Source organism: Rhinoraja longicauda, chromosome 30, assembly GCF_053455715.1.
Source record: "Rhinoraja longicauda isolate Sanriku21f chromosome 30, sRhiLon1.1, whole genome shotgun sequence".
In the NCBI taxonomy this organism is placed as follows: domain Eukaryota; kingdom Metazoa; phylum Chordata; class Chondrichthyes; order Rajiformes; family Arhynchobatidae; genus Rhinoraja; species Rhinoraja longicauda.
Window position 1 is genome coordinate 17,452,394 of NC_135982.1, and position 9,119 is coordinate 17,461,512.

Sequence of the window (9,119 nt, forward strand, 5' to 3'; positions counted from 1 at the left end):
TTCCTACCTTTGTATCTTCACAGATTGGGGAGGAACTGCTGGTTTAAACCGAAGGTAGACACAAAAGCTGGAGTAACTCAGCGGGGCAGGCAGCATCTCTGGGTGACCTTTCGGGTCCAGACCCTTCTTTCTCGACGCGAAACGTCACCGATTCCTTCTCTCCGGAGATGCTGCCTGTCCCGCTGAGTTACTCCAGCTTTTTGTGTCTACATTCACAGATTCAGTATTTAATGTTGACATTGCTTTTTTGAGAATTTACTTTCTTCATTTTTTGGGGGGGCTATTGATCAATCCTCTCTGTACATGGTAGGTGGAGGATGGAATTGGAGGATTTGCTCATTTTGTGGTGCCTCAGAAAATTGCTTCTAACTTTTGGCATTGGCTTTGATCACAATTTGGGAGGAGTGCAACTGCACTTCCAGGCAGAATCACAAGGGGGCGCAGTCAAGGGTAGGTGAGCATGGAAAGGTTATATAAGAATAAGAAAGAAAGAGGGAAATGCAGTTGGATGTTGTGTTGAGATTCTTTGTATCCCGTGTGTGGGGGGCAATAATTCTCCGTGTGCTCATGCTATGATGTTTGAAGATCAAGTCAAGTCAAGTCAAGTCAATTTATTTGTATAGCACATTTAAAAACAACCCACGTTGACCAAAGTGCTGTACATCTGACTACGAAAAAAAAGAAACATATAGTGGCAGCTGATGAGCTGTGTAGGAAAGTAATTGCAGATGTTGGTACAAATCGAAGGTATCACAAAAAAATGGAGTAACTCAGCGAGTCAGGCAGCATCTCCGGAGAGAAGGAATGGGTGACGTTTCGGGTCGAGACCCTTCTTACAGACTGAAGAAGAGTCTCGACCCGAAACGTCACCCATTCCTTCTCTCCTGAGATGCTGCCTGACCTGCTCAGATACTCCAGATTTTTGTGATAGCTTCGAGTTCTTATGAGTGTTCACACTAAATCCAGAGAATTGGCGTGAATCAAAGTCGACAGGGAATGTTGGAAATTCTCAGCAGGTCAGGCAGAGTCTGTGGAGAGAGAAGATGGTAAATGTTTAATGCTGAGGACCTTTTCTGATAGAAGGTCATGTATGTGAAACTTTAACCTTGCTTTTCTCCCTTGTTTTCCCAGCCGTTGCTGCTCAGAGCTCACATTTCCATAATCGGTAGTATTTTATTTACATATGGAGCAAAGCTGGATCACACCAAACCTGTGGTGATGACACTGTACACAGTAACCGGGAACATCTCCGTTCAGCTGACACTCCAACAGACCTACAAGTTTGTAGCTTAATTGGTAAAAATTGTAAATTGTCCCCAGCGTGCAAGATTGTGCTGTTGTACAGGGATCTCTGGTCGGCGTGGACACGGTCAGCCAAAAGGGCCTGTGCTGTATCTCTAAACTAAACTAAACTAAAAGAGACCCCCTACACCCAAAAAAGATTCCCACACCATTCTCAGTGGGAACTATTCAAAGTCTGGGATCTCCCAACCTAGGAACCCCCCCCCATGAATGATTCATTCACTCTGCAGATTACAGGAGGGGAGGGGGCAAGGAGACACACATAAATGACACATAGCTGCTTGCATGACGTGTTGCATGCATGCATGCATGTTTACAGGTGCATATACTTACGAGCACACACACCATTTATGGGATTAAATTATAACTTTCCTACAATGCATGTACTCAAATAAAACACTGAGTGATGCATTTGCAGAAGCAGCGGCCACTGCAAATGCACCAGAAGCATAACTCAGTCTAAAGTTAAAGGTTTCATTTTCTCAGCTGCAGTAACAGATCTTCCCAGTAGATGGCGGTGCCAACCAAGAAACCGGGCAATGGATTGTGGAGGAAGGAACTGCAGATGCTGGTTTAAACCGAAGATAGACATAAAAAGCTGGAGTAACTCAGCGGGACAGGCAGCATCTCTGGAGAGAAGGAATGGGTGACGTTTCAAGTCGAGACCCTTCTTCAGACTAGAAGACCAGAGTCTGAAGAAGGGTCTCGACCCAAAACGTCACCCATCCCTTCTCTCCAGAGATGCTGCCTGTCCCGCTGAGTTACTCCAGCTTTTTATGTCTAACCAGGTAATAGATTTTCTTCTGAGTGCTCTGTGGGACTGGCATGGAAGAGAGCTGAGGCCTGGGGCAGATGAGTCAGGATAGTGCATCAGTCACTGAAAGGAAGCATGCAGGTACAGCAGGCAGTGAAGAAAAGCCAATGGAATGTTGGCCTTCATAACAAGAGGAGTTGAGTATAGGAGCAAAGAGGTCCTTCTACAGTTGTACAGGGCCCTAGTGAGACGGCACCTGGAGTACTGTGTGCAGTTTTGGTCTCCAAATTTGAAGAAGGATATTCTTGCTATTGAGGGCGTGCAGCGTAGGTTTACTAGGTTAATTCCCGGAATGGCGGGACTATCATATGTTGAAAGACTGGAGCGGCTAGGCTTGCATACACTCGGAATTTAGAAGGATGAGAGGGGATCTTATCGAAACATATAAGATTATTAAGGGGTTGGACATGTTAGAGGCAGGAAACATGTTCCCAATGTTGGGGGAGTCCAGAACCAAGGGCCACAGTTTAAGAATAAGGGGTAGGCCATTTAGAACGGAGATGAGGAAAAACCTTTTCAGTCAGAGAGTTGTAAATCTGTGGAATTCACTGCCTCAGAAGGCAGTGGAGGCCAATTCTCTGAATGCATTCAAGAGACAGCTAGATAGAGCTCTTAAGGATAGCGGAGTCAGGGGATATGGGGAGAAGGCAGGAACGGGGTACTGATTGAGAATGATCAGCCATGATCACATTGAATGGTGGTGCTGGCTCGAAGGGCCGAATGACCTACTCCTGCACCTAGTGTCTGTCTATTGGCATTGAATGGTGGGACAGGTTTGAGGGGCCGAGTGGCCTACTCCTGCTCTTATTTCCTTGAATTCCAGCGCGATAATAAACATTAACAAGGTCAAAAGTAGTATGGGCGTTTTATACACTTCAAAAGTCAAGAGTGCTTAATGGTCCAATATGCCGACAATGGAACAATGAAATTCTTACCTGCAGCAGCATAACAAGTCCGTAAACGCAGGACTCATAGATAACATAATAAACAAAGAAAATCAATAAATTGAAAACCCCACTGTTCGTGCAAAATGCCGCAAGTCCTCAGTGCAAACAAGAAGGGTCATAGTTTATTGTTTAATTGGTATTTGTAGTGTTCAAAAGCCTGATGGTTGTTGGGAAGAAGCTGATCTTGAACCTGGAAGTCACAGTTCTCCTTCCCAATGGCATGAGTGAAATGAGAGCGTGTCCAGAGTGGGCAGGAAGGAACTGCAGATGCTGGTTTAAATCGAAGAGAGACACAAAATGCTGGAGTAACTCAGCGGGACAGGCAGCATCTCTGGAGAGTAGGAATGGGGTGTAGAAAGCAGAGAGAGGTTAAACGCAAATTGGTGGAACAGCATCTCATATTTCGCTTGGGCAGCTTACAACCCTAGGGTATGAATATTGATTTCTCTAACTTCAAATGACCACTGCGTTCCCTCTCTCTCCATCCCTCCCCACCCAGGTCTTTTGTTCTCAACTAGCTACAGCTCAAAATGACTTTCCTTTATCATTATTACTTTTTTGCATATCTTTCATTCATTTGTTCTACATCTCTCCACATCACTGTCTGAAGAAGGGTCTTGACATGAAATGTCACCCATTCCTTCTCTCCAGAGATGCCGCCCGTCCCGCTGAGTTACTCCAGCATTTTGTGTCTATCTTCGATTTAAACCAGCATCTACAGTTCCTTCCTACACACAACATGAACCATTGGCTAGACTCATAGAGTCATGCAGCGCGGAAACAGACCCTTTGACCCAACTTGCCCACACTAACCAACATGCCCCATCAACATGAGTGCCACCTGCCTGCTTTTGCCCCATGCTCCATCTATATACTAAAACTCTCGTTTGTTATCTTGTTTGTGACTGAACGTCTGCCAAAACGGTACATGATAGCGCGACAATTTTAGGCCCACCTTACTCACCATTGTCACTTTAGTGATAATGCAATTAGTTTTATTGAAATTGGTGTTATATTTTTTAAGTTATTCACATTCTAAAGTTTAAAAGGAGGGGAGGGGGAGGGGAGGAGGGAGGAGGGAGGGAGGGGGGGGGAGTGGGGGAGAAGGGAGAGGGGAGGGGGGGTTGAGGAGAGAGGGGAGGGGGGAGGACAGGGTGCTGCACCAATGCAGGAGAGGTTTGGGCCTAACGGGTCCACTTGGTCTAGTATCCCTCTAAACCTATCCTATCCATGTACCTGTCTAAATGTTACTTGAGCAGTGTGATAGTATTTGCCTCAACTATCCCCTTCAGCAGATTGTTCCATACACCTACCATCCTTTGTGTAAACAAGTTGTACCATCCTTTGTGTAAACAAGTTGTACCATCCTTTGTGTAAACAAGCTGCTCCATAGGGTTCCTGTGAAATCTTTCCCCCATCACCTTAAACCTATGCCCTCTGGTTCTCGATTCCTTGCTCTGGGTAAAAGACTGTGCGTTTGCCCTATCTATTCCTTTCAAAATCTCATACACTGGTTACTAGAGACAATACTTTTTCACCCAGAGAGTTGGGAATCTATGGGATTCTCTGCCACAGATGGCAGTGGAGGCCAATTCATTGGATGTTTTCAAGAGAGAGTTAAATATAGCTCTTAGGGCTAACGGAATCTAGGGGTATGGGGAGAAAGCGGGAACGGGGTACTGATCTTGGAATGTCAGCCATGATCATATTGAATGACGGTGCTGGCTCGAAGGGCCAAATGGCCTACTCCTGCATCTATTTTCTATGTTTCTATGTTTTAATAGGTACATCAAAATATTCATCGAACCAAATGTTATATAAAATAAATAGCTTATTCCATATCAGGTTTGGAATATTGCCCCATTCATTCTTGGAAAGTGATCCATATCTATCACCCAGCCATTGGAGTTACCTCTTAATCTGATCGATCTATAGACACAACATGGTGAGTGGCAGGGTGCAAAAGCAAGTGTCCATTAGATCAGAGTCAGATATAGGGATGTTCTGAGCCTCAATCTTACCTGAACTACAGTAACTCCCAAGAGAGGGTGGCACGGTGGTGCAGCGGTAGAGTTGCTGCCTTGCAGCGCCAGAGACCCCGGTTTGATCCTCACCATATGGAGTTTGTACGTTCTCCCCGTGACCTGCATGGTTTTATCCGGGATCTTCGGTTTCCTCCCACACTCCAAAGACGGACAGGTTGTAGCCTGATTGGCGTGGGGAAAATGATAAATTGTCCCGAGTGTGTGTCGGATAATGTTAGTGTGCGGGGATCGCTGGTCGGCGCGTACTCGGAGGTCGGAAGGGCCTGTTTCCGCGCTGTGTTTCTCAACTAAACTAAACCAAAAAGTTAGCAAGCAGTTACTGAGCAGAATGGTGGCCGAGGTGGTTCCCATGGTTGTTGATACGATCCTGAGATAAGCCAAACCAGAGCAACCAAACAACTTGAAATGTCTTTTTAAGGCCCTGGTTTGTGTATGTTTTTTTAGCCGTTTGGTACAGCTTCAACTACATAAGGTGCACTTGGCCTTTATACAATAACCCAAAATAACTTGTTCAAAAACCTTATAATGCCATTAACGAGTAACAGAGTGTCACTACTAAGTTTCAAGTAACGGAATGTTTTCTCTGTACATGATTTTCAATGTGCTCTTTGATCTAGGAGTGTCTTTCCTGGAACAGCTTGATGTATACTTTACATTTCTACACCAATGATTCTAGTGGGTGAAACCGTGCCAAGTTTGGGACATCAAAGAACAGGGAAATAAACATTACATTTTAAAAAAAGAAACTAATTTTACCAGCAAGAACAAGGATGTAGGAGAGGACTGGTGAAGTGTGGGCAATGAAGGAGATAGGTTGCAGCCCACTGCTGGCCTGTGCCAACTCTGAGAACACCAGAGGCACAAGGGACTCCAAATTCAGCTTTGCACAAAATGACATTTGGGATCCTTCTTCAGGCTGAGAATACTACCCTTGTCCTATTACCCTGCCCCCTTCTCACAATTCCCTGAAAAAAAATTCCTTTAGGGATAGTTAGATAGAGCTCTTAATTGATAGCGGAGTCAGGGGGTATGGGGAGAGGGCAGGAACGGGGTACTGATTGTGTTTCGGGACAGAACCCTTCTTGGATACCAGTCCAGTCTGAAGAATGATCCCGACCCTAAAACATCACCCATCCTTTTTCTCCAGAGATGCTGCCTGACCTGCTGAATTACTCCAGACACTTTGTGTCTATCATCGGTGATCAAAGAGTAGTATAAGAAAATAACTGCAGATGCTGGTACAAATCGAAGGTGTTTATTCACAAAATGCTGGAGTAACTCAGCAGGTCAGGCAGCATCTCGGGAGAGAAGGAATGGGTGATGTTTCGGGTCGAGACCCTTCTTCAGACAATGGTGGTGCTGGCTCGAAGGGGCAAATGGCCTACTCCTGCACCTATTGCCTATTGTCTATAGTTCCAATGATCTTTTAAATTAAACCCATTTCCACCGCTTTCAGGTGATGATGTCAGGTGCAGCGTGGCACAGATGGTAGTGATGCTGCCTCACAGCGCCGGTGACCCGGGTTCGATCCTGATCTCTGGAGCTGTCCGTGTGAAGTTTGCACGCTCTCTCTGTGATCACACACGCCCCACATCCCTGTGCTCCGGTTTCCTCCTCAGATCTGAAAGGCATGCGGGTCAGTAGGTTAATCGACTATTGGAAAATGCAGAGGTGACTGGTAGAATCTGGAGGAGAATGATGTGAATGTGGGGAGAATTAAAACACAGGAATCAGTGTAAGATCAGTGTAAATGGTGCGTTGATGGTTACCACAGGCAAGGTGGGTTGAAGCACCCGTTTCCACGCTGTACTGATCCATGACTCTGTAACATCTCCCTGCGTTACAAAATTTGACTCTCGTCCGGTTGGAATTTGCCAGTTTCTTTCGAGGCATCTCTGCTGCTGACATGTCCTCCCTCTAGCAGGTAGAGTTGCTCCTCGTCCACTCTGTGTTTACGCTCTAAGGTGAGGTGGGGGAAGGAGCAGGCTGATGTCGGTGTGCATCGTGCCACGTGGCTTCAAAAACACTGCTCCTTCTAACGAAGGGAGAGCTGCAATCACTCCACCAAGCATTCACTGTGGCCATCTTAAACAGGGCTTATGGCCCTTGCAGGTGTGAGTCTATCCCACTCGGGTAGCTTACAATCCAATGGCATGAACATTGCACTCTTCAAGTTTATGTAATAACCGCCCTGCTCCCTCTCTCTTTCCTGTACAGCCCCCCCCCCCCCCCCCCCCAACATCCCACCCCTCCACAGCCTCCCCATGGTCCCCTTATGCCTATATCCCTCCCTCTGGGTTTTACATTTCCCTCCTCATCTCTCTTCCTCTGAAACCTTTCTGTCCCCTTTTCAACTCTAACCCTTGTCACTTACTCCCCCCATCTGCCAATCTAACCAGCCCCTCACCTGTATCCAACCTATCACTTGAGATAGACACACAGGTGCTGGAGTAACTCAGCGGGTCGGGCAGCATCTCTGGAGGAGCAGGTTCAGGTGATGTTTTGGGTCGGGATCCTTTCTCAGTCTTCATCTGCAGATCCTTTTTCAGTCTTCATCTGCAGATCCTTTTTCAGTCTTCATCTGCAGATCCTTTTTCAGTCTTCATCTGCAGATCCTTTTTCAGCCTTCATCTGCTATCATGGGGTGAAATGTCTTTGCTAAACACCCTTGCCACTTCACAACGCACGAAATGCTCAATTATCGCCTACTTGTACGGTGAGTGTCGCTGTGCCTGGGCGAGTTTAACGACTGGAGTATTAAACGTCTCGCAGTGTAAGCAAGCACAGTGTTCCCATTTGGACAATACTAACCCTCGCTTAGCTTGAACTGTACGCCGTGTACCAGGCTGAGAGTGGAGAGGAGCTGGTGCCCCCTGCGATATTATCAGGGCAATACCTGACAGAGTTTGTTTCCCGCAAGAGGAAGAAGGGATGCGTGTTTTCCGAAGAAATCAATACGACAGTCGGTCGTGGAACAACAAACTGCTCAGAGTTGGGAAAGTTCGATGTAATGTTGGAGTTAAAGCCCAAGGAAGCCCGCACGGTCACGGGGAGAACGTATAAACGCCGTGCAGGCAGTGCCCATAGTTAGGATCGAAACCGGGTCTCTGGAGCTTTAAGGCAGCAACTCCACCCAGGTGCTTTAGAATCAGGCTCACAGCTCGGGGCTTGCAGAGTGCCAGCAGTGTGTGTGGCCATACGGAGTGTGTGAGGCTGCAGCCTCTGTTCAAATATCTAAAGGGGCAGCTCCTTGCCTTCTGGCTCCACTTCACACCCACCATCCTCATCTTTAGACACCCTGTTGCGCAGGGGAGAGGGTAGGGCCGAAGATGCCCTGGTTGGGTTGCTCCTGGGCCTGGCCAAGCTGGGCGTCCAAGAGTCATGGCGCCAGGCGGAAGAGGACTCTGCCCGAGCCGGCTGCCTGCCCCTTTTCCGGGGTTACGTCCGCACCCGGCTGGCACTTGAGAAGGAATACGCGCTGTCCAGGGGCACCCTGGGGGATTTCCGGGACCGCTGGGCACTGTGGGAGGCGGAATGCGTCCTTGACAAGGATGGTGTTATAGTTATTTGGAAAATTAGTGATGCGATAATTTGGTAATTTTGTATTATGGTGGTGGTTTTGTTACCACTTTTTTTTTGTTGTAAATATTATTTTTCTATATTAATTAAATTAATTATATCTGATATGTAAAAGTATCTTTGATGTAGTCAATAGAAGGGAGGTTGGTTTGAGTGATGGTCTGGGCTGCGTCCTCAATTCTCTGCAATGCACCACAATGTTCCTATTTAGAATGATCACCTACATATCGAAAGATCGAGTGGCACTGGTTTGTAGAACAGGTGAAGTCTCCCTAATGTCCTGGTCAACCATCTGCCCACCCGTTGAACTAGGTTGGCTGGTGATACTCACATTGCCTTAGTTTTTTTAGTTTAGAGATACACTGCAGAAACAGGCCCTTCGGCCCACCGAGTCCGCACCGACCAAACGATTCCCCGCATATTAACGCTATC